The following is a 26,721-nucleotide window of genomic DNA, read 5'->3' as shown; positions in this document are numbered from 1 at the left end:
GGCCACAGGGATCGTGAGCACTCATTTCTCCTAAGACAACAAGAGCAGGGTGTTCTATGTTTGGAGCCTAAATAATAATTCATTAACAGTAAAATTGGGAGAGAGACATGAGCTGCCAGCTGGAGCCCTACCAGTTGGATATGGTTGGAGCACTGATTGGTTATAAAATTCGCCCACCAGACACTCTGGTCCAAAAGCTCTATTAAGCCATGACAGACAATTCCTCAAGTCTAAGGAAACGGGTTTCTCATTCCAAGACCGGGAATGAGTGTGGGAATAAGCTGTTACTTTTAATAAGAAAATTCTTCACTGAATCTGTACCTATGCTTGGAACATATAGGGTGGGTTGTAAAAGAAAAAGAAAAAAGGACTTTAAAAAGTCTAACTCTAACTCTTGGCGATGTGGCTGTTAGCCATCTGCACTCTTAACAGCAGGGATAACATCTCCACCAGACTTCCCACTTTAATTACAGCATCCGCAGAGGGAGCTCCAGAATCCTCCCATTGGCCTGGCCTTTCCCTAGCCCTACTTATCCATCATGGGAAAGAGCAGCTATACATCTACTGACACTCGTTTAACTGTTTCTGTAATAATGGCAAATATGCCATTCTGCATTAATTGCAGAATTCTCCAGAATGTTAATTCTGAAATGCTAAGCGATGGGAAAATATTCTAACCACACAGCTAAAGTTTCTACTCAACAAGAGGGATGTTGGGGAAAACCATATGTTGGCAGCCCGGTATTTAATGGGCCATTGTTACACTGAGACATAACGTGCAGAACACTTCTGATGGAGCCCAGGGTCTCAGACCACAGCCCCCGCACAGCTATATGCTACAGGCATGTTCACACTGCTTATCCTGAAGCCAAGCACGCCTGTTGAAACTATATCTCTGAGCTCAGATAAATGTGGACCTTGGGAAGGCACAGCTGCGCAGAAAAGGATGGACAGATGGATGGACACACACACACCATTCTAATTAAAGTGATGAATAAGTGGCAATAGAAAATCTAAATCAACACGGCACAGCAGGCCGTGATCCACTGGAGCTTCTTCCTGGTTCACCTCCTTCTCCAGCTTTCCTCTTGCCTTCCCCACATACACAAGGTTCCAGAATTTCTCACTCGAACTGAAACTTTGGAAAGTGTGGTTACCTTATTACCTTCTTGGGCACAAAAGCAGATGCTTAGAGGGGGTTCTGTATGCCTAATCAGAAAAAGCACCCCCGCCCTGCCATTAGAAAACAATTCAGACAGAAAAAGTCACACAGCCTTGAGAAAAAGAGGCAAAAAGGTACTTGTACTTTAACTCCAGTTGAAATGACTTCTAATATCAATAAATACCAATTCCTGAGTGCAGGCCAGCTAGGACATGTGGGCTAGCAGGCAGCTTGTCTTGGGGAGGACAGTGATTAACAGAATGGGCTTTGGAAGTTGTACAGATGTGTGTTCAAATCTCCCCTTTTGCAGCTGTGTGACCTTGGGCAAGCTTCTAAACCTTTCTGAACCTCATTTCCCTGAGCTATACATGAAGTATCTGCATAAAAGCCCCTGTGCCATAACTCTTCAGGGACAAAGCCACAGTCTGTGCAGCTACAGGATGCCAATTTCCAGATGGCTAAGACCAGAGTAACACAGCCAGGCAGGTGACCAAGAAGGAGACAATGCAATCCCCCACAGCCCTTCAGTAATGCCCAAGTCACCTTTCTGCTCCCTTACAAATCCCCGGGACATAAATTCACTCACCATCTATTATGAACCAGACATTATGCTAGGTATGGTGACAAAGCTGCCACTGTCCTGCCCTCGGGAGCAAAGTGGCTCATTCTTTCAAAGAGTAACTAGGTACGTAGGTTACATGTAAGGTATACAGACAAATATCAAATCACACCCAGACCTCCAATCACTCTCAGTGTAGATGGCATACAAGGTATATGTAGCTAGGGTAAAAGAACAAGACATAAATAAGTATACAGTATATGAAATGCTACAGGCAGCACCTCAGTAAGAATGAACCAACAGTCAGGACAACCTGTACCAGAAGCTTAAAAGAGAGATTGATAACTGGGCTAGAGTGGAGAGAAAAAGGGAGCATCATGGGAGAAAACCAAAAATGCAACCTAGAAGCCAAGGTAAGCACCTTAATCCTTCCATCCTCCACAGCTGTCTACCAAGGGCAAACCTCTTCACTCCACTGGGTCAGAAACTCCTCAACTGTGTTTTTGTTTTGTTTTGTCTTGTTTTTAAGATAATTTGCATGACTTTCACCTGGGAAGGGGTGTAAAGAGGACACATTAAGCCACAAAGAGGAAGCACTTTTCAAAACGGAAATGCATTCCACATAACAGTATGCTCTAAGATACACAGGACTCTGGTGACTAATCACCTTACTTATAAGATTTTATCAGCTCTTCATTTTGCTCTTGTCCTCCCTGTACTTCTATTGTAATGTGTTTTTAACAGATATTAGGCATTTACAATGAACAATGCATCATGGAAAGGAACCCAAGACAGTAAGACTGGCTATATCATGCTTACAAGAACCCACATTCCTCCAAATAAGGTCTCTGTGATGTGGAGCTGTTCCAAGGAGGGAGCCAGTGAGCTGGCCTCAAAGGACAGGAAGGCATGGCATGCAGCATCCATTCACTATCCACTTTGACCAAAGCCCAAAAGGGTTAGGCACCTGACCCTGAACCAGACCCAGGTCCTGATCTCAAGGGGCTGTGGCATCGAGCTGATCTCCTAATGTGCAAATCTGCCCTTATTTCTCTGCTCCAAGTCCGCTACTGGCTACTGGCTCCCTGTCTTTCCTAGACCATTCCTGACATGGCACCCCGCCGCCTACCTTCTTCTAATCACTCCAGGCACTGCACTACAGCTCAGTGCATGTTCTTGAGCACTTCCACATTCCCAGAATAGCCTTCATGTAACCCAAGTCCTCACCTCTTTAGGCTTCCTGCCTTGGTCTATCCCCTATCATACTGTGTTCCTGATATATCAGTCTGTCTGTATACTCACTTGAAAGGAGCACAGTAATCCATCCCCACAACTTGACTGGCATGGTACATCTGCCCATATAGATGCAAAGTGGTAATTCTATTCTACAGAAAATCAGAGACCAAAAGACCCTGTGACCATCGAAGCCTGGTCATGGAGGTCGAAAGCAAGAGATACCATCACAGGTACCAGCTCTTGCACACAAAGTAAAGACTTTTCATTCTTGGAAGTCACAGAATCCATGGCTTCTTGGCACATGCATCAGACAGACAGTCCACCAGGCTGTCCTTGGCTCACACCCAAATGATGTTTCCACTGCTCCAGAGCCCTCAAAAAACACCTGAGAAACAGTGTGCCCAGGCTAGCCCACAGACCACTGTTATCTTTACACTCTATAATAGACAGAATAACAGTACTCCCAAACATGTCCACATCATAATCCCCAGAAGCTGTGAATGTTACTTTACATAGCAAAAAAAAAACTATGCAGATGTGATTAAGTTAGAGGGTCCTGAGAAAGAGATTATTCTCAATTATCCAGGTGGGCTCAAGGAAATCACAAAGGCTTCTATAAGAGGGAGATAGGAAGATCAGAATCAGGAGAAGGAGATGTGACAATGGAAGCAGAAGGCAGAGAAAGAGAGACATTGATTTAAAGATACTCTGTTATTGGTTTTAAAGATGGAGAAAGAGGGGCTACGAGCCGAAGAATGCAGGCAGCCTCAAGTGCTGGAAAAGGGAAGGAATGGATCCTCCTCTAGAGCCTCCATGAGCCAGCCCTGTCAACAGCTTGATTTTAGCCCCATAAAACTCATTTTTGAATTCTGACTTCAAGAACTATAAGATAATACACTTGTGTGTTTTAAGCCACTAAATTTGTAGTTATTACAGCAGCAATTGAAAGCTAATACACACATATAGTTTCAGTTGCAATATGGATGAAATGGATCTCGACATCACATACATGGCAAGAGTTCTCATTCTCCCCCTCCCACACCTATAGCAAATCGATCACTTGTCACTGCATTCTCTCCTACCCTGGCTTCAAGCGGACAGGAACACTAATCCATCAGAGCTGCTGCTTGAGATTTTTGCCATCCTAGATACAGGCTTCTGTGGGCTAGCATGGGGCTTATCTGGGGTAGGATAGTGGTTAACAGAATGAGCTTTGGAAGTTGTACAGATGTGTGTTCAAATCTCCCCCTTTGCAGCTGTGTGACCTTGGGCAAGCTTCTAAACCTTCCTGAACCTCGTTTCCCTGAGCTATATATGAAGTGTTTGAATAAAACCCTCTGGAAAGGGTTGACGTGGGCACTGTGTGAGATGACATATATCCAGGGCTCTGCACAACACGTGACATACATTGAAATGGTTATTTCACACCCAGGAATGACTGTGTCATCATTCCTGAGAAGATTCCTGCTCTAACGAACACGGTGAGAGTTGTGCTACTAGGCAATATATGAGGTTGACAGGGAGCGCTCACCGGAAGTGGCATCTGCAGGTATGATTTGCCTCCAGCATCCAGACCTTGGGGCAGTTGTGAGAGAAGACGCAGATGAACAGGTCAGAGCACGATGGCAGACTAAGAAATGTGTTCTGCTGATGGTCTTGGTGGGAACTGGGTGACCCAGTGACTCTATCTCTAATAAGTGCTCAAGTTAGACCAGATGTGGAGAAGCTGTAGGCATAAGGCAAAATGGCCAGGACAACCCCCTACACCCCAGTCCTAGGCCTGGAACATAGTCGCCCTGATAAATATCAGTTTCTGTCTAAATTAATAAATGATTGATCCAGACAATACATACATACAAAGAACCCAGGAGGACCTACAGGATGATTTATGGGCTTAAAATCTAAGACTCACACTAAGAACACAGATAAGGCAACCAACAAAGGTTGTCAACAGTTTTGGAAGCTGTTTTTCAAGAAACAATTCCAAGCTTTTAGCTACTATATCCATTTTGATACTTAATAAGCTCACAATTAAGACTATATGTTTGTTGCCTATTACTTAAACACTATAAATGGCAATGCTGTGGCCTCAGGGTGTCACATTCTTAGTTCATTAACCACTCCCATTTGCTGCACAAATGGCAGTTTTTAATTGGCTCCAGTGCAAGCTATGAAGCACGCCCCAGGTGCCTGGAGCTCTGTTATGAACACTCTTTCTTAAGCTGGGACTGAAGCAGCAAATGGGAACAAAATGGAGAAAATATCTTTTACTAAGGAAGGAGGGGGGAAAAGGATAAGTCGCAAGTGTGCTAAAGGAATAAAATTCAAAAGGCAAAACCCTACACTATTCTCCACTCATATGGAAAAGAAGCAAAGGCCTGGACAAAAAGACAGCCATGGGGCGAGATCCCACACAAAGCAGCCAGCATCCCCACAAGGGGCCATCAGATGGCCAATTTCCTGAGGGGGCCCTTGGGGATTCTGGGCCATTTGAAGACACCAACTTCCCAGAGCAACATTTCTAATCCAGCTCCAAAATAGCTTATCTGCCATTTTGGAAAAAAGCATTTTAAAAGGACTATACTAATTATAGCACCTCCTTTATCAATGGAAGGCAGGCCAAACAGTAAGGTTTAAACAAGACTACTTTCAAATCAGAAAGTTGGTAATGATTTAGCAAACTGAGTTTGGGTGAAATTTATTTTATTTTATTTTTATTTATTATTATTATTTTTTAGGCGAGGCAACCCTTGGTTGACCTCACAGATTGCAAGGGCCTTGTCAGCTTACAATCCCTTATTTTTTCATTTTTTATGTCGACAGCACCTGGCCTTCCTAGGTGGTCTCCCATCCAAGAACTAACCAGGCCCAACCCAGCTTAGCTTCCTAGATCAGAAGGGATCAGGCTTGTTCAGGGTGGCATGACCGTAGACTGGGTGAAATTTAAATAAGAGCGTTTGTCAGAAAGAACTGAGATGATGGGTTTCTTACAGGTACACTAAGTAAGTACTTAAAACTAGGGCCAACTCTCTATTTCCAACACATTTCCTCCATCTTGGGTTTCCAGTGTGTCAATAAAACTTACAGACAGCTCTGTGAGGCTTTAAATGAACAATGGGGCAGGAGCTTTTGCCTATGACCAGTGGACATGGTGAGGGTAAGAAGCAGACTGTGGTGGTCAATTTACTCAACGCAGGTAGAGATCTTTTCATAAATGAAGACAGATCCTACTTACTTCAGTTGAAATCTTTAACTTAAAAAAAAAAAAAAGTCAGCAAAGGCAGAGAAGCCCCAGGTGATGTAAGCCGAGGAGAATGCTGGCAAATCCAAAACACAAGGAAAATAAATCACAAAGCCAGCTTGTGCCTGGATCTATTCAAGATATTCACTCCACATTCCCGGGAGCTGTTCTCTTTCACTTTCCATCTAGATGAGACCAGCTTCAGAAATGAAGGGTGCCAGCCCACTGTCTGATTTGGGGAGGTGCAGTCTTAGATGTTTAATGGGGAACACACAAGCTCTGAGGGGGGTGCTAGTGGATTCCCACCAGCAATTACCACTTCGGCCCCAAAAAACCCGGAGATCTTAAGCTAATTAGAGATTTGCTTACGGAGGTAGGAAATCACTGCTCTAAAGCATTGCCTGTGCACCAGACCAACGCCGTAATCATGATTCATCTCTGACATGTTGCTAATCAGCACACACATGTTCCTAATTTCACGCTCCCCGAAGGAAAAGCTGAAGGGACAATTGTTTCTGAGCTCAAACATGCAGCCAAGCTATGCCAAGCTAACATGTGTCTTACTTATCAAACTGAGAGCTCGTGTTTTCATCTAAGCTTCGACCCTCCTCGACCTTCATCCCTTCCAGGAAATTCATTCACTGGAGATAAAGATGTGTTAGGGCCTTTAGTTGTTTCTCGGATAGCAACTTTTCTTTCTTTAACTGAAATCTAATTGACATAACACATTGTGTAAGTTTAAGGTGTACAATGTTTGATACATTTACATATTGCAATATGATAGCAACTTTTCTAAATGGTGGTAGCCTAAATGGAATTTAATATATTTTAAAATGTCCTTCCCTGCTCTAGATTTTATGGTTTTCTTATTGCTTTGCCACAAGAACATGCATATGCAGTTAAAGCCCAGAGATACACACACACAAACACGCACACACACGCTGACTTTTTCTCTGTGTTTAAAAACAAAGCTCTGTAGCCTCTATGGCTTTTACAGAGCAAAAGCCCAAGTACTCTGTCCAATTAGTCTGTTAAGAATCTGGGCTGTGTGTTCTCCCATGGCTGATACTCACAAATAGACAGGATTGTTCCACTTCTCCAATTCTCAAAACGTTAAAAGCAAGCTATAAAATATGCCTCTGGATGGGAAAGCCAGACCTTTCCCCTCGGCTGCACACACCACTCCCATCCACTCAAATGAGAACCGCATGTTAGAGAGCTGGCATCTGAAAGGTAACAGGCAACCCATCTGCAGTTTCAAAAGCACACACAGACAACTCACAGACGCAGATTAACCGGCTTTCTATAAATACTGGGTAGGAAGAGAACTAACCACCCAAACATCCCCAACTCCCCCACCCCCGGCAAATCAGCTACCCGCTCCTCTCACTTAGCTCTTAGCTGTTAAAGATAGTTACAAAGACTTCGCTCCAGAAACTGGAGAAAGTATCTTCCTTCAAGGGCAAAACAGTGATTAGACAACAGAGGAAAACTTAAAGCTATAAACATGATTGTTATGCCTAAGCTCAGAGGAAAATGTTCAGATCAAAATAAAATTACTAATAAAAAGCCTTAGGACCACACAGAGTGTGCACTGACTTGTGCAGACTTCAAATACTGTTTTTGAGGCCCAGGGATGGAGTCTCCAAATACTGTATCACATCTGGAATTATGCTTTTACAGCACAAATGCTTGCAGAGATGGGGACTGTGCTGTTGCCATGGGGACCTCGCCTCCTCCAGCCAGGCAGGTCTCCAGTGTGCCCCGCACATGTGCTTTCTTCAAGGTGCATTTCGCATATTTGGAAATTATGGAAGGCCGCCCTTTTAGATTTTAGTGCTAATAGAAACATCACTAGGCTATACTAGAAAGCAAGGCGATCCCTTCTGTCAGCCTATGATTCCTGTCCACATGGAGGTCTTGCATAGAAAAACCTCCTTAAACTAACAGTGGGAGGCAGCAAGTCAACATTAAACCCCTTTTCAAAAGTTATCTGTGGCTTACCCCCCTTTCTCTAGGAAGGAAGGAGATGAGCTTCAAGCATTCCTTTGAACTCTGTTCTCTGGCTGCAAAACTCCAAGTGAGTCCACCTGTGTGTGTGCAAAGCTGCTTCCTATTGCCTGCCTATGGAAGGGACACCAGGCTCAGGCTCCACTGTTACCAGAAATGAGCCATCTTGGCAGGGCTACTGGCCAAAGCGGCGGGGGGGTGGGGGGGGCTTCACTTTTAATTGTTGATGAACCTATTGTTGTGAAGGGGAAAGGGTTTCTAGAATCCATAAGTGAATCCTGAGAGAAACATTTCCTATCCAGTCTCCCCCAGAAACATCCCTTACATAATTTAGGGGCATTCTTGGAGCTCCCCAAGGCCACTGAGGGTTTCACAGGCCCAAGGTTCAAAGCCCTGTTTAGACATGAAGAATCCAGAGTCCTCACTTAGAAATAAGCAGGTGTATCTGGACTTCCCTAGGATGCAACCCCTTTAACAGACCCCTCCAGGTATGGATTCAGACATGCACATCTGCAATGCGAATCCCTTTGAGTGCTGGCAGGTACCCCCCATCACTCCTCATCCTGCCAGAGTCCTATCTCCCTAAGACCCCAGCTGACTCAAAGTGATCAAGACCCTCATCTCTCTTTCCCCCAAAAGCATTCCCCCATCAGTTCTGACTCAGATATTCTCAGCCAAAGCAACAATGACCCTTATGTGTCTGCTTCTCTGCAAGGTCTAGCCTTTACCAAAAGCTTTCCTAGGGACGGAGGAAAGTGGCCCACCCAGAGCTGAAGTGACAGTCACCAAGTCCCATGGGGAAGATGGAGGGGGCTCAGATCTCCATGTTCTCAGCCCTGCCCCAGATCACTGTGACCTCCTGATTTGAACAATTTATACCTAGTCTCTTAGATACCACATCCCATCTCAAAATGTCCCCAAGATACAGCCACGACTTGTGAACTTGTATCAATGTGTATGTGTGTAACCAGTCACACAGACAAAAAGAAAAAAGAAAAAAAAAAAAAGGCACCAGGAAGTCAGCAGCTCCGGCTCCAGGTGTTAACACTTAGCGCATCCTGCTCAGCCCCCTCCAGCTTGAGGCTGGACGCCTGGGAGCCGGACACAGCAATTAGGCCCTTCCCGGGGCTGGGCGCCTTTGTCCCCTCACTAACATCATTAGTGTCTGACTTCCTGTGCACAACGGGGCCTCCCGGAGGGCAATCACCGGCTGACCGGGGCAAGGCATTAGACTTCCTTTGTCAAAGACCCTCAAATGTTAACAAGCATGTGAACAAGCTTCTCTTCCCCCGCTCCCCACCTCAGCCACTCCTCCAGCCCACCAAACATTCCAGGGGCGAGAATTCTCAACAGTCTTGGTTCTCCCAGACTCGTGGGAATCTCAGTTACTTCAAGTCTCCAAGTCAACGTCCTAGAGTTATTCCCCCACAGGCACGCCGCTCCCACTTACTGAGTGCCCACTGGTTACCAGGGCCCTGTCACTTGCCCTCTATTAATGAGGGTGAAAATAAACAAAGGTGAGGTGCTCAGACAGCATGAGCCCCAAGCTGTGCAACACCCCGCCCGGTGGCCCTCCAAGCACAGGCATCCCATCCCATTCGCACTGCTCATGGGCTGAATGAAGTGCAAGATGGGCTCAAGATGTGAGGGTGTGCTGTGAGTAATATTCCGAGGCTTGTGAGCTGCAATACTGCTGCAACCCTTACTGTCACCAGTCCTCAGTCAGCAGCACTATAATCACCAGGGACAAAATCATTAAAATCTTCTCATTTACGCCTCGTCCCTCCCAACAGAGGGTCTCAGCATTTTATTTGGGGACACAGATGTCTTTGAGAATTTGGTGAGAGCTGGGGCACATGTGCACATGTGAAAGTTTTGCACACACTATTTCAGGAGGCTTCTGGACCCTTGAAATCCATCCAGGCCCTTCACCTGCCTGCCTCATCAATAGCTTAGTAGCTTAACAGCAGGTCCACACAAGGACATCCTTGTGGTTTAGTGATCTGAGGGAAACTTTGGCAATTAAAAAACAAAATTCAAATGATGGAGGGAAGTGGATGGAAGTAAGATCTCAGTTTTACATAGAACTCTGGATTAATGTCTCAACTGTAATTCTTTACAGGCAGTATTTGTTACAACTCAGTAATTGAACATTTTGTCCAAGACGTGGGGACTCATGAACTTTATAATGCAGCAACATAAAAGGCAACTATTTCTGCTGTTAAGGACATGATCCCATTAAGAGAGACACATCTATCATTTCTCAGGTGACAACTGCCATGTCTGCAGTCAAGTCAGTTTCACTGACTCAAGTTAAAAAATAAACCAAAATATGGCTAATTCTTATTCCTTCTTTTCCCATCCTTGAATGGGAAGGAACATACTCATAGTATCCGGAAGACAAACAGCTGATTTACCACTCCTGCTCAACTGTCTATAGTTTCTATGGTCAACACATCAAATTTAGTTAGGTTTTGGATACATTTTAAAATATGTGCCCGAGAGCCACTTATAGATGATAATCTAAAACTCCAGAATTCCAAAATGAAGAATAGTCTATGGGTTTGACTCCCACTCCAGACATACCAACACTCATTCAAGCTTCCAAAATAAAATGCCAGTAGACAGCAGAGAAAGGATGCCATTGCTCCATGATGCCAAGTCCCCCACAGGTTTACTTTGATGAACCTTACAAGTTTCAAAGGGTAAATCATTTCACTATTGGTTCTGATTTTTACCATTTGCCAAACTAGTTTTAAAATAATAGGCAATCGGAAGGATACACTCAAGCGCTAATAATCCCTTCAACTTTAGATCTCCCCAATTCTTGAATGGAGACCAGCAGTTGGCCCTTAACCCATAAGCAATAAATCCAGAAGGCTCTTTTTTCTAATTTCCTAATGATAACACATGGAATTCCCATTAAAGAACACACATGCAAACACACAATGACATACCAATTAAATCATTGTGTGATTCAGGCCAGGAAATAATTGTGTTTGCCAAGAAGTGTTCAGCTTTGTTTTAATTTCCTTGAACAGCTAAAATGTCATTCTGAGAAAGGGGGGTAAAGAATGATGTAAAAAATCCAGTATCACACTGTCTTGGCCAATTTCAAATTTAGATAAATGCTCCTTGTGAGTAAAGGAGGCAGTGCAGAGTTTCCGGGAATGAAGGTCACTCTGCAGTCCCTCTCCAAGGACTGCTGGGACGACTGGTACCAAAAGGTAAATCAGAAGGCTAGTTTGTGTGAGGCGGACAAGGCAAATGGAACAGCAGGTAGGAGCACACGTCCTCTCTGATGAAGTAGCCCCAGTGGGTTCCTGTCCTTTCCAAAGGGCTGAAGCAAGCTAATGGTACACATCACCTTCCAGGCCAGGCAGCAAAAAGAAATCAATGCACCTTATCTCCTTCTTTAGGCTTCCCATGGAGAAGTGGTTACAAAAATCAAAGTGATATGGTAGAAATAAATTAGAAGCCTGTAACATGCTCTCATGAAGTTAGGGCAAAACAGGGATTAAAAGTATCTTAAAAAATAAAATAAAGGAGGTCCAAAGGTTCTGGCTAAAATGATTTCAAACTAAGAATGAAGAGATGAGTCGAGTGAGGCCAAGCTGTCAGGCCAGCAACACTGCTTTTTGGGACACAAAGATGGTTCATTCACAGGCACACTAGGAGGAAAAGCCCCAGGCAGGAACAGCTGCTGGAGGCTGAGACGAACTGAGTGGTGTCTGCCACTTCCCCAAATACCCACAAGGCGCGTGATAGTCAGTGGTTCCCAAATACCGAGCCCTAAGAGTGGGTTTTCAAGTTTCTAGGAAAATTGTAGGCTTTTCTTTTGAAGAGGGCTTCATTATTTTTACAAATGTGACAGACTCAGGGCGAAGGAAATTGAAGCACAAAGAAGAATATGAAAATCATCCCTCATCAACAATATCGTATTTTATATTTCAAAATTGCTGAAACTAGATCTTAAATGTTCTCACTACAAAAAAGAAATGATAATTATGTGACGTTGGAAGTACTAACTAAAGCTATGGTGATAATCAAAATGTAATATATAAACATATCAAATCAACACATTATACACCTTAAATCTATCTATATACCATTATATATTTCAATTACATCTCAATTTAAAAAAAGAAATGAAAATCTTCCTCAAGCCTTCTCCCCTCCCCAGTATTCTGAAGACTGTCTCTAATGCATGGATCACAGGGCCTATAACTTTCATAAGTTAGATTCTAATATACAGAACAAATTTTTGTTCTGATAAATCTCTACCAGCTAATGCAGTTCCTTTTGGAAGAGCCATATGGGACCAATGGGATAATTGGCAAAAAGATCTTAATGAGATAAAAATTAGAACCATTGGACCAAATTCTAAGGGTCCAGCCAGCTCTAATGAGCCATCATTTATATTATTAAAAAGTAGTAAAACAGGCTCTTTCACCTGTTTTAAAGCCAACTGTGTATATGGAAAAGGGATCAGCACAGATGTATCAGAAAGGCTTCTCAGTGTGCGGTACACATGTGATATTCTGGGAGGTTGCCTGCTGGGGGTATCCTGAATGCTGTTCTACAGGGTAACCAAATTACTATAATTTATCCTATGTTTTAAAAAGTTACACAAATTTGGGGGATTTTATAATAGTTCACTGGTCTCATGTGAATCACAGAACTGTGTGAAATCAAAAGGTAAACTCAGGCCAATCCAGGAAGCAGGCTGACATCTTCAACTTGCACGGTAATCACGTTACTGCCTCCTAGAAATCTCGGCGCTCCACCTCTTCAATCAGGGTAGATGGAAGAACCCCAGTGTGGGCAGATTCCACAGGGCAAGCTGGGGAGATCAAGCAATTTGCTAAAAACTGTAAATTCCACTTTGCAATTAGAGTCACCATATACATGTAGCCTGGGCACTGAAGGAGAAAGAATGATCTCTCCTCAAAAAAGCTAGCCTGATCTGAAAGCGATATTTAACTGTATCCTAAGGTTATCACCTCCGTGTTTATTCTTGAAAAAATTCAGCTAATGTCTCAGAATTTATCAACAGATGTCTCAAGGTCTAGAAATACACTTTACACTAGGAAGGTCGTTTTGAGTAATTGAAAGTAAGCCTCCTCCAGGAGTTTACAATTCATTTTGGAAAATGAAGCTAAAAGACATGAAATAAGAGCCTATATCATTACACTTCATAGAATAATGTGCTAAATTAGGCAACTGAGCTCCAAGTGGAATAGGATTTCAGAGAAGGGGCCAAGAACAGAGGAAATCTCCTCAGGAAGCGGTCTCTAGCTGGACCCCAGGGCATGTTGGGAGTTGAAGTGGGGAAGGGGGAGACCATATCAAACAGATGCAGACACACAGCACCTGTAACAACTACACCGCCCACATGGTAAGCATTCAATAAATAGCTGCTATTCCTTGGGGATAATATGGATCCTTCCTCATCAGCCAGAACAAACACTTCTGGCAATCCTGGAATAAGTGACCCAACAGCCTCGTCCCTTCCATGTCAAATACCCCCACCTGGCCTTAAAGGATACACACCATAGGGCTATGATGGACAAGTGGGCTCAGTTTTGCATACGGTGCATCCTGGATTTGGGCAAGACCTGAACAAAGTGGTCCTTACACACGTGAGCGCAGCGTGATTTGGCAGGCAAGAGTTTAAGGGAAGGGTCTCTAATCTAGGCCAAGGTGGCAATGTGCTAGGCTGGCGGGTGGAGAAGAGAGAAGAAAGAGGCAATAAAACAGCAGCTTCAAAGGATGAACCAAAAGGATCTGAGAGCTGAATCAAAGGGACAAGTCAGACCCCAGGGCCTGCATACTGGAGGTGCCACTGACAAAACGGAAAAGACTAGAACCGGGGTCTAATTACACACATCCTCTTATTTTCAGGATGGGCCTGATTCCCAGCTCCTAATACAGATGGAAGGCATTTAAAAAGAGGAAGGGGAGTCCTGGTCACTACTCACTTTCAATTTTCACCTTATCTTCCCTCCATGACAAAAAAAAAATGTCACTACCTTTTGGTATCAGTGCCATGAAGGCCCAAGGTGGGCGTCCCCATCAGCATCTCTCTTATCTTCCCCAGTCACTTCTGCACACGTTGACTTTCCTGTCTGCACTTGGGGTAAACCAGTGCCATGCTCTCAGGCAGACTAAGTACTAAAGAAAGATGACTCTGGAAACAAAGGCCCTTTGTCAGCTTTTACCAACTCTTCCATCAAAATTCCTAAAGGTCAGAATCACTAAATACAAATCTTTAAAAAATCTGACATTGGCGCCAAAAGACAGATACTGTATGATTCCTCTTATATATAAGGTACCTAACTCATAGAGACATAAAGTGGAATCGAGGGGGTTGCCAGGGGCTGGGGGGAGGAAAGAATGGGGAGTTATTTTTTATGGGTACAGAGTTTCAGTTCAGGAAGATAAAAAGTTCTAGAGAAGGATGGTGGTGATGCTGGCACAACAATGTGAATGCACCTAACGCCAATGAATAAACAAACATTTAAAAAGGGTGAAAATGGTAAATTCTATGTATATTTTCCCACGATAAAAAAGATTACACCTGAAACCAGTATAGTGTATGCCAACTGCAATTAAAAAATATTTTCATAAAAAAATAAATAAAAAAGATTTTAAGCAGAAAAGTAACAGTAATAAAAGTGTTAAAGCCATGTTTATAGGAAGAATTGGGAGTGGACAACAGGAGCTGGGAAGGCCAGAGAGGTGGCAACCACAGGTGTCCAGATGTGAGGTGATAAGGATGGAACGGATGGGAAGATGATGAAAGAACAGATCTCAGAGGCATTTTTAAGAAAAAATTGCAAGACTTTGTGACAAATGTGACAGAGGTGATGATGGAATATTCAAAGGTAACTTGGGGACTCCTGTTTTGAGAACCTGGAAGATCAGTGATTTTACAGCAATAAAGAGAAAACCAGGGAAAGAGAATCTTTTCTTTTTTTTAAGGGGGATGTTGAAAAAACAGCGAAGGGGTATATTCTAACACCATGGCTCTTTCTGAAACTTAGGATTGGAAGGCAGAAAGTCATGCATGAAGTCAAGTTACAGAACCTTAAGGACGGGCGGGCTAAGAAATATCTACTAAGAAAAGACATCTACTAAGGAAAATATAAAAAAGAACAAAGGACCAGGAAGTAGGCTTTGTGGGACGGCCTACAGTTCGGGCACATGAGAAGGAAAAAACAGAGAAAGTGAGGCTGACAAAGTAGAAGAAGAACCATGAAAGGCCATTGGGCAAAGGAGAATGAAATAAAATTTAAATAAAGACTGAAATAGGTTACATGTAAATGAATATCAAGGTAGAGATTTTCAACATGAAAACCACCTTTCTGATTTTACAAATCCCTGAGCAAAAGATTATATTGACAGATCATTTCAAATAGCTTCTCCATATAAAGTCCCAAGTCTTTGGCTGCTATTCAAACTCATTCCCTCATTTCCTGTAAAAGTAAAAAACGTATTATAAGAACGATCTAAATAAAATCTTTTCATATGTTTGGAAACTTAAAAACAAAACAAGTGATACTAGCACTGGAAAAGACACTGAAAAGACTCCTGGTTCACTCAGGCTTCGGTGTGCAGGTACCGCACCCACCAGTTTGGAGGCAAAGCTACCCTCAGAGCTCAAGACCCTGCCAGGACAGGCAGACAGCCCTCCAATCTCCCATGTGATAGAGAAGTACACAGGGGCCTCCAAGTCACAATGCTCCCCAATTTGTGTTCAGTGCAAACAGTTTGAGTTATTGTTAAAGAGTAAAAACTTTTCACAGTTTTTGAAACAGTCCTATCTGAAAACTGTAGAGGCAACCAACATTGAACTACTAGTTCTGGATCAGGTCTTTTTTTTTTTCTTTAACCAAATTCTCCTAACCCATTGGTCTATAGCTAGCATTCACAATAACCAACAATTTCCCAGAACTTAAAGAGAAATGAAAGTTTAAAAAGATAAGCTGGAACGTTACTGGTATGACTCCAAGTTACCAAGTTAAATTTCAGTTCAGGCAAACCCTTTTTGTCCAAAGCACATGAAAATGGTGAGTTCCTGCATAATGCACAGATGTAAATGTTAATTTTCAGACCATCCTGTTTTGTTTTTCAACACTTGTGGGCATTTGATAGGCACACTTTCATAGCACTGACAGGCTTTGCGGATCACTTTTGACTATGTAGCTAACAACCTTCTTCCCCAAAAGTAGGGGGATAAATAAAGCTAAAGTGTGATCATCTCTGAAATTTGGTTAATCTCTGAGAAGAGGCCTATGGGAATATTATACCTCTTGAGTTTATTTCCAGACACCCAGAACAGCTTCAGAGAAAGGCATATTATAGGAAGCCATAACTACTATACTGGTTAAACACTTATCACTAATTAGCATTTACTGATTAGTAACAGAGCTACGACCCTCATAACACCCACACTACACTCATGTCTTCCTGAAGGTACAACTTCAATTCATAAACATAATTTCTAAGGACATAAAAAATAACTTCTGTGATCACCAGTTTGAAAAGAACCATGTCATCTAACAAGTTTCCCAACATAAGAAATGCCTTTTTACCTCATCTTTAAAAGTCTGGCAGTCTTGTGGAATCCTCCCCATTAGAGAAGAGTCCCATGCCAACACCCTAGTAGGCTGATATCAATGAAAGGGAAATCTCATTTTCTTAGCAACAATACACTTCTAGAAGATTTGCCTCTCTAAAAAGAAAACGAACACGGTCTGATATGGAAAAGATGGATTCTGCTGCAGATCTTTGGGGTCTCAGATCTGGAACACTATAATTCTATCTACTAAGAGGTCACCGCATGGTAGCAAGAACAAGACAGACAGACCAGGGCTCTGAGCGCCCCTGCCCCAACACTCTCACAACCAAGAGAGCAGAAAGAGTAATTTCTAAAGGGACACATGGAGCCCCTACTCCTCCCTTCCCCACCTCCACAAAAACAACCATTAAATTTTAGCACCTCTCAGACTTGAAGAGAGGCATAAAGGAGAATGTGTTGGCCTAGCCAAGGACCTTCAAATCAGTGCAAATTCTTTCTTTACAGTTTTATTAAAATATTCAAGCACAGTACTTATAAACAAAGGAGTCATTTCAGTTTTTGCTTGGAAAAATGGGAGCCAATACATTCCTTCTGGGAATTTAGGGTAAGAACTTTACAAAAACAGTGTCCAGATGTGCTTAAAAATTCAGTCTGTTCTTTTCTTTTGGGAAGGAGTGGAGGGAGAAACAAAGGGTGAGAGAGACATTTTATTAAAAATTGAAAAGCTTATTGGTTTTCCTTGGCTCGCACACTAGCCTGCCCTCTGCCGACAAACCATACCGCAGTACCTGAGGTGGGGCCGTCGCGGTACCCTACCCAAGAGGCTGCAGCGGGCAGTGCCTGGCTGACCAGTGCCGCAGGCCTGAGCCTCGGGGCCTTCTCTACCTTCCAGAATGTCCTGAGTGGCAAATGGTTCCACCAGGCGGTGATGAAATGAGCGGGGAGACTCTAAAAGCCAAAGATTCTCAAGTGAGATTCAAGCATTTTGTATGAAAACTGCCCTTGAGACAAACCCTTCTTTAAAAAAAAAAAAAAAAAAAAAAAAAAATTCTCTTTTAATTGAAATGTTTTGTCAACATCACATCCAAGTTTTAACCTGGAAGCTTAGCTGAGATTTGAAGCTTCCTCAACCAATGGTTTAATTCCTAGAGTCCTTTTTAACCACAGAGAGCTTTAAATTGTCTGTTATAAAGTATTCCTTCTTTTTTTGGAGGGGTTGATGCTGGCTCTGGGTACTGAAGGTAAATGAGTGTTTTAAACAGAGCATAAATAAGAGAGACAGAAAGTCAGGCATATATTATGAATAAAAAGATAATCCTAATAACAGTTTATGTTATCATGAACCAAAGTTTATATGAGCAGCTAAGCCCCCTTTCAAAGTAGAGGGCAGCTGCTGGTAGGGAGGAGGAAAATGGTATGTCAAAAATGTGACCTACCTTCAAGTCTGTTTAACTGCTATCAGCCACCGCTTCCTTCCTTCTGCCACCTTACACTGGGATTGCGGTGGGGGTGGTATCCTTTTTGAAGTGTTTTGTTTGCAAAGGCAGGGAACTATCTCAGTACTAGAAGGACCTCATCTCCACTGTTCCTGGAACAACCTGCCAAGGCCCAAGTCACCCTCTTATTTCCGAGGGTGAAACTGGTAACCCCATCAGAGAAGCACCCCAGGGGACACCCTCTTATTGCCTCCTAGGAGTCAGAGAAACATGTCAGGATGAACAGTCTTAGTCCCTGGAGGCTGCCAGGAACTCTATGGGAAGCAAGCCAGGGCTCAGAGGCTGTGCTTACACCTAGATCTGTCAAGTCACTAAGATCCTCTGGGCATCACGCACTCATGAAAATGTTGACCCCATACAGACCCATTTAACCAAAAGCCCTAACATGTGCAAGCTGGATATCTGTACTCGGTAGGGTAATCCAGCCCTTCTTCATAGAGCGTCCAGGATGTGCAGAGCGCAGGGCCTGCTAGGTCACCGGAAAGGGTCTAAGAGTGACTAAGACAAGAGTAAAGCACCCAGAAAGAGATAGTCAGGCGAACATGACATACGCATGTTGCTTAGAGATGATGACTGGGTGAGGGGCACCCTTTGGAAGTGGCCAGCTTCATACTTCCACTTATTTGGAGTTAAATATTTCTGTATTTATAGGGACAGGAGGAGCATCAGAACAGGAGAAGCTGTCCATTTTTTCAATCTCTTTTTTCAGTTTCCATAGACATGAAGCCTGTTTCAAGATGCTTTTACCCAGTCAAGTGTGGATGCCAAGGAGGCACACCCTCTTCTTCTCCTCCCTCCCAGCCTTATCACAGCAGTCTCATGCCACCAAAGTACATGAACGCATTTACTGAGTGACCAGCTGGTAGCACTGGGGAGAACCTCAAAGGCAAACAAAAGGACAAGCTGTCATGCCCAGTGTTCTTCTGGAAGATCACCATGAGCCACAGGCCACAAAAGAAGGACCACCAAATCATGGGGCGTGGCAAAGGTTCAGGGAAGGTGTGGACAACCAAGCTGTATTGAGGTGAGGGTAGAAGCTGCACATACCATGCACATCTCACTCCTTTCTGCAGGAGATTATGATACTGTTTGCTCTGCTACTGCTGTAAGCAGAGATGCTGGTTTAAAACCACCCAGTACCTTCCCGGGGCAACCTGTCATCACTCTCGTCTAAGCTCGGAGCTTCCAGAGGGAATGACCCCTGGAGATAAGGCTCTTCATCAGGTCAGCCTTCAGCGCCCTCAAGCTGCAGGCCCTCTGGCCTCTGAATGGGTGACCCCTTGCCCAGCCTCTCACCGTCTCTTCCTCCTCTGACCTGTGTCACAGACCCTTTGGGAGTGACCATCTTCCTGACAGCCTGTGGGCATTCTTGTTTTCTCTTTTGCCCATCAGAGGACGCCAGCACAAGTCTTTGCCTTATTTTCTTAAAACATGTCTCTACTTTTATTTTTTCTCTCTACCCAGTTCCTTTAGAGCCACCCACCCACGTATTTTAAGTCCAGGTCCTTTGATCTGTCTGAGGGCAGAGCAAAGAATCTCCAGAGACTCACCTTTGTGGAGAGGAAGGGGCTGCTTTTTTTTTACGGGGCTCTTTCAGGAATGTTCTTATTGTATCCAAGGGATCCTCACTCAGGACCCACTAAAGCAATACCACTTTAACCTGGGAAGGTGGCAATCACTCAGGACGATAGCTCCTGAACCCAGATGGAAACCTGAGAGATAGCAATCCCTGGGAGAGGGGCTGCTGTGTATTCTAACCTCTTTAGCTTTCCTAATAAGAAGCTTGATACAAATGAAGTTGGGAGGAAAACACAAAATTAATTTCTCAGCTCAGCAATTACCCACATGCAGATTATCTGCTGAAGAAACAATTTCTTATTTCTGATCAGTTTTTATCTGTGGCTGCCTTCCTCCTGCACCCACCGCCACCTAGCACATACTCCGAATCCTCTCCTCCCCTCCCCTGACAATCGTTCACAGAGCAGTCCGGGTCTCCAGGACTGTCAACACCCCAGCGTAATTCAGAGCTCTCCGGGAGTCTGAGGCAGTGCCCTTGTTTACAGATTCAGTGATTGATTGGGCCCTAAAAGCTCCAGTCTCACAGACTAAATGGGTTGAAATCAATCATTAACAGTAGCATAATGTTAAAAAACAAGGGGCCTTTGGCCAAGTGAACAAATGCACAGGAAATAGGAAGGATGGAGGCAGCTGTGAGTAAACAGGCAAATCAACAAAGAAGAGCAGAGCCCAGAGGCTCACTTTGTAAAAATAAAGCAATCTGCGCATGATTTTTTTTTTAATTCAAAACCTATATGGAGGATAAATACTTTTATTAGAAAAGAACCTGCAAAACTGGCCACAAGGACCCCTCCTCTGGAGAGAATCTAGGTGGAAAGAGAAGTGACCAACAAAATAAGGAGATGAAGCGGCGAGGATAGAAAAATTATACCCTCTGAATCGAAGGTTCGAGTTAGCTCAATAAAAATAATTGCTAAATTCTTAAGAATAATTCTCGCCTGACTGCCCTGTCCACAGTCACACTCATGCCCTCGATTCACATGTGGCACTGACATAAACGAGACAGACTAATAGAACGGCCAAATATCCTCAATAACCTCAATATCCAGATTTATCCAAACTCCCGTAAAACATGAAAAATTTACATTCTATTTGTGGAAAATGTGTGATCAATCCAAAATTGACCTTAGAAATATATGTATATGAACAGAAGTTTGCTAGCCAATTGCAGGTACAAAGAGAATTCCCATGATAATACTTAGATTCAACTGTTTTCCACAGCATACTGTTAAGTCTGAAAGATCCACTCAATCAATACTCTTATTTTAAAACCCTCATTCATTCACTTAAACATCTCTTAAGCAACATTTCAACCACACCTTGCTTTAATACTACCGGATTGAAAAGCACTAAAACTTAGACGATAAATCACTAGGTGGAAAGATTCAGCCCTTCTCTAATAAATCCAAAATGAAGCAAGTATGAAGTACCACCAAAATATGAGTAAATAAAAATTATAAATGTCAATATGTTTCAAGATGTGGGAAAATGAGTGCACTTATTCCTCTGAAAACACATGACCACTAATCACTAAGCAGCCACTGTGTAGCAAGGCATAGAGCTAAACGTGTTATAGAAAGTGTCTCAGGTCTCAAAACAACCCTGGGAGATAAGCTATTATTAACCTGTTTCGCAGATAAAGAAATTTGCCCAGGTCACAGAAAACAGCAGCAAATGGTAGAGCCAGGAATTGTGGACCAAATTTGCCCTCTTCCTAAAACACAATTCTTTGCAGTCCTGGCCTTCATTACACAGGGCAAGCTGATAAACACGTAGTAAGAGCTACAACGCCTGTGCCCCACTAATTCCACTTTGGGGGAATACATGCCAAGGAAACAAATCGAAACGGTACGGGGACAGGCAAAACACCAATCCGTACGAAAATTTCACAGCAGCTTTATAACAGCAATAACTTGGAAACAGCCCAAATGTTCCATCAATGTGGGGAAAATGCTGGCAAAGCGGTGGAGGAAGGGAACACAACATGAAAACATCATGTGGCCACTAGAAGCGCCATGTCTGTCAACTATGTCAATACATGGAAATACTTTTGAAAAACAAATTTTAGTAAAAAATAACTATTAAAAATACAGTGATTACAACTGTATGGTAAGATGGGTCTGTATGTTCAAGAGTGGGAGAATCAGCATTTAATGCTAATTTTTTTTTTTTTTTTTTGCATTATGTTGAAGTTACTAATTTGTAAAGGCAACATGTGGAAACCCTGCTTAAATAAGCTATGATTCAGAATGTCCTTCTATTCCTGATCCAAAAAAGTGAAGTTCTCATATAAAAATAAAGGAATAGTTCTACTAATTTGAAAACCTCTTAGGCTATCAGATTAACAAAACCTTCTTAATTATAAACCTGCAGCTCATGAAATTTTTTGTTAGCCATTTAACAAATTCATTTAAGAATATGTTTACAAATTGGAACATTATTTCTGTTACCATTTGGTTTGTACTAATAAAAGGCAACACTCAAACTTACTCTTTTATAATACATCTGGAAAAGTAACATTCCTGAAGATAACATAAATTCATGGGAGTTGGGGGAGGAGGTTTAAGAGTATCTGAACACAAGGCAAGACATAGGCCATGTGCCCAATGCATAAGGTGGGAGGTTTATGCTGAATTGCCATTTTTATAGGATCTTGTTCCCCAAAAAGGAGCAGGATATGCCCATGTTCCTCATCACACTCTGTCCACTGAGGCAAGTGAATCCAGCAGACCCTCAGCCAGACAACAGACACCAGCCTTACCCTGTCTATACATCTCTCTCTTGGACTATCTGATAGCTTCCTGTATATCCTATCACCTCAGGGGAACAGAAGCACAATTATAGAGCATTCGAAATAACTGCTGCATCTTTTAAGATGAACAAGGTTGGAAAGGTGGGCAAGAAACTGAGCCAAAGTCGGCACTCTCTGATTTGTGCACTAGGGGAAGACAAGCAGATTCCTCCACTCACTGAGACTATTCTCTACCTGGCCAGATCGCATGTCAGTCTTCACCCCAAGGATCCTTTTTCTCTGTCCTTACCAACCCACACGTCCTGCCCATGTCCCTGTTTTGCCTAATACTTGGGATGACTTACTATGGTCTCTCAAGCATAAAGGACCAGTGGGCTCGGTGTGCACCTGGCAGACAGCCAAAACCCTCAATATGACAACGCCTGCCTCCAACGGCAAGCTAGCCAACATGGTGGCCATCAGCCATACATAGATATTCAAACGCAGATGAATTTGAATAAAGTCTAAAACTCAGTTCCTCAGTTAACGCTAGCTGCATTTCGGCCACAAGTGATTAATGGTTACTGAATTGGACTGTTCAGGGAAAAACATGGCACTGTCACAGGATACTGCTGGACTAAGAGAGTTTGGCATCTGCCCACCTCCCTTTGTAATGTCTTTGCAATTCCAGGTGACATGCTCTCACAGCTGGGCAACTCTTCTCAGCTGTCGCCAGGCACCATCTGTCACCTTACCTATGACAACTAAATTTCCCCTGAGCAGCATTTTTTTTTTATTTACACATAGTAAAATGGATGTGTTATGGAATATAATTCCATGAGTTTATACATGTACAAATGTATAATTACATATATATTTGTATATCCACAACCACAACCAACATAAAGAACAGTTCTATCATCCCAAAAAATTCCCTAGTACTGCCCCTTTGTAGTCAAACCTTCCCCCAAAAGTCCTGGCAACCACCGATCTGGCAGCTTTTTTTAAAACTCAGATTCCTGGCCTTCCCCTGGAAATCCCACTTAAGCAGGTCTAGAGTGAGGCTCGGAATCTCCTCTCACTCCACCCCCCCGACCCAAGAATGTTCCTGAGGCGATTCTGGTATTCAGCCAGGTTTGGGAACCTCTGGGGTAAATGCAGAATCCTAGTTTAATTATCTGCACATCACTCTGGTATCTAGTCTTGCTCTATTGCTATCCCCACGAGTTGCTGTGTTGCACGTGGCAGATGTCCATCCCAGGCTGGGGGGCTCAGAAGGCAGGGCAAGCCTGACCGCCGGGGGCACAGGCAGCCGAAGAACTCTGTGGCTCTGGTTTCTGGCGGAAAGAGGCCTCTCCGAGTCACGTGGCCTCCTATCCTAATCCTTTCCTGGCTCTTTGTGTCATGGACTCCTCGTCTGGAAATAAAAAAAGGAACCACATCAGAAATAACTGCCTACCTCCAAGGCTCACTGGGAAATGATGATTTAGATAACAGGTTCAAAGGCACTGAGCAGCCAGGCACCCTGTCCTGGATACATCATCACTACACAGCATTGCCTGTGGATGTAACTCTCCTCACCCTGTCTACTTGATGAATGTGGGAGATCAGGACTCAAATTACAATAAAAATGCAGCCTTAAAAAAATCAAAATGTTTTTTCATCCTAAATTCACAATCTCAAGGGCAAGGGAAAACTGCCATTTTTAAAGGAGAATTCGCAAGAGTCAGCATCATCCCAGAAAACGTCCTCTGCCCAGAGAGTAAACAATTACCAAGAGGATCAACACTTGAGTTTAACCATTCTCCACTTTCCCCCTTGCTCCTGCTCGGCTGAGGATTCCTGGAAAACACTGAAAAGTTTATGATCAAAGAGAAAGTATGGCCAACACAAGAAATGCTATCATTTAACATCACATGTTTATTTAGCCCCACCACGCCAGAGAGAAGATTGTTTGAAAGGGAGAGAATGCCTGCTTAATCAAGTAAAAATGCATTCATTACTATGCTATTCAACTCAGCTTTCCTGAAATCAGACACTTTTGCCCCTAGACCATAAGATTGAAGCGATTTGAAATGAAAATATTTCCTGTCCACTGCTTGCCAGTTTCTAGCCCCAGAGTGATATAACAGATGACATCCAGTACAATAAATGCTTTTATTAACCATAAATTTGAGACTGCTTTAGGGATTTGAAGTGTTGGGTTTCATGCTGAAAAAATGTAATGTTATCCACAGACCATCAGTGAGTAACAAAAACAGAGGCACAGGTTATGCTACTTTGATCAAATTATGGCCAAAAAAAATTGTCTTTTGCATTTAAAAGAGTAGTTGCATTCAGGGCATATCTTGTAGGAGCACCACAATAGTTTAATCATATGTCTTGGAGAGTTTAATGGAAATTCATCCTGGGTGTGGATTTATAGAACCAGCGGCTTCTGTTAAACAAAAAGGAAATTGAAAAGTGTTGTGGAGCTACGCAAGTTGAGAAATTCGAATATCAAAATGGGACCCCTAAGTCAGGGTTTTTCACCTCAGCGCTATTGACATAATGGGTGAGATAATTCTTTATTGGGGAGGGCCAACTTGTACACTGGAGGATGTTTAGCAGTATCTGTGGCCCCTACCCATTAAATGCCAGTAGCATCTTCCCTTTCCCAGTTGTGACAACCAAAAATGTCTCTAGAGTGCCCAAATCACCCTCGATTGAGAACTATTGTTCTAAGTCAAATTTGAGGCCATTTAGTAAAGGTTGCCTGATTTCTCTTCATCCAAACACAATGTCAGAGCCCGAGGGGTCTCACAGCCCTAGCCCTCTGACTCAGTCTCCCCCGCCCCCATACATAAATGCTTAAGCCCTCAGTGGTTTCTGAAATCAAAGGCATTCTGCGCTTCCACCAAAACTGAGAGGGACAGAGCCATGGAAACAAGAACTTTCTCTCCCGTGACCAGAGCAAACCAGACGAAGCAAAGGCAACATGCACCCCCTCCCGAGGCCCACCCTGGCCCAGCCTTTGTGTTGGGCGTGCATTCCAACACAGGAGCCCGGCCCACTGGGCTGGGCTGCACCACATCCCTGCCAGCATCCAGAGCGCTGCTTTCTGGCCTTTCACTGTCAGGCTGGAGGGGACAGGGAACTTGGTGCCAGAAAAGAAAATGAAAAGCAAAGCTGAACTTCTGTGGTCCATTCTCTGGATGCTGAATGTCCCACTATTACATCTCGGCATGACATTTCACGGCCAGCAGGGGAGGAGGCCAGGTCCTGAAAGCTGAACAAACGGCAGGCACGCAGGCCCGCCTGTGCCCTCGCAGTCTCCCTAGACTTATGAATAAAAGATGGAGGCTTTGTCTCTTTCGTTTCCCTGGTACCCTGTAAGAATAACAACTTGTCGCTTTTTGATGCTTTAACTTACTTTGAAAAATAATCAATATTAACTTTACATGTCTTGGCCCTTAATTCTGGGGTAGGGACAAATAAAAGAAAGAAAAGCCATGTAATTAGGTAGAAGATAGTAATTCAAGCTAAACTAATGAAACTGTCTGTAAGAGACTCTAATAAAATAATTTAGGCAATACGCAATCACAGAACTAAAAGGCTGGAAGCTGACTTTGAGGACATGTTTTGAGTGAAGTGGCCTTTACGGGAAATAAAGTTCAATGTTTTCTTAGCACAAAGGAAAGGAATAGCTGAATTTTGGTGTGAGGAAGCATTCAACCGTAAACCTGCCCCCCGCCAAACAGAGGTTTTAATAAGAACTCATTCCCAGTCGCTCAGGGCGACATCTACCACTGTTTGCAACAAGCCTGTGTGAATAGCAAAAGCCTTAAGCATTCTTGAGACACAGCACTCCTAATTTTGGGAGAGCATAGTTGATTTCAAATAGTCTTTAAAGAAAGAGATTATATTACAGGATAGCACAAATGACAGACACCCTGCACTTTCTTTGGACCCTCGATAAAGGAAAAGGGAAACCTGAGTGTAAAGCATCGAGGTTTACATTAAACTAAACGAGGTTAAAACATTAGCAAGGTCTCTGTGTGCTAAAACTGCACCTATATTTTTTTACCTATCGACACCTTAAATACAACAATATCGCAAAATCATAACCTTCACAGGGATCTTGC

General features: G+C 43.2%; 1 protein-coding gene and 1 pseudogene across 1 annotated transcript in view; both read right to left on the bottom strand.

Annotated features, from left to right (window-relative positions):
- Window positions 1-26,721, bottom strand: part of IL17RD (interleukin 17 receptor D) — a 61,870-nt gene that overhangs the window by 24,476 nt on the left and 10,673 nt on the right. The window lies entirely within an intron of this gene.
- Window positions 5,772-5,890, bottom strand: LOC118602568 (annotated as a pseudogene).

The sequence above is a fragment of the Rousettus aegyptiacus genome, unplaced genomic scaffold (assembly GCF_014176215.1).
Source record: "Rousettus aegyptiacus isolate mRouAeg1 unplaced genomic scaffold, mRouAeg1.p scaffold_m13_p_4, whole genome shotgun sequence".
NCBI classification, from domain to species: Eukaryota; Metazoa; Chordata; class Mammalia; order Chiroptera; family Pteropodidae; genus Rousettus; species Rousettus aegyptiacus.
Note: the sequence above shows the minus strand (reverse complement) of the source record. Positions and strands in the feature narration are given on the sequence as shown.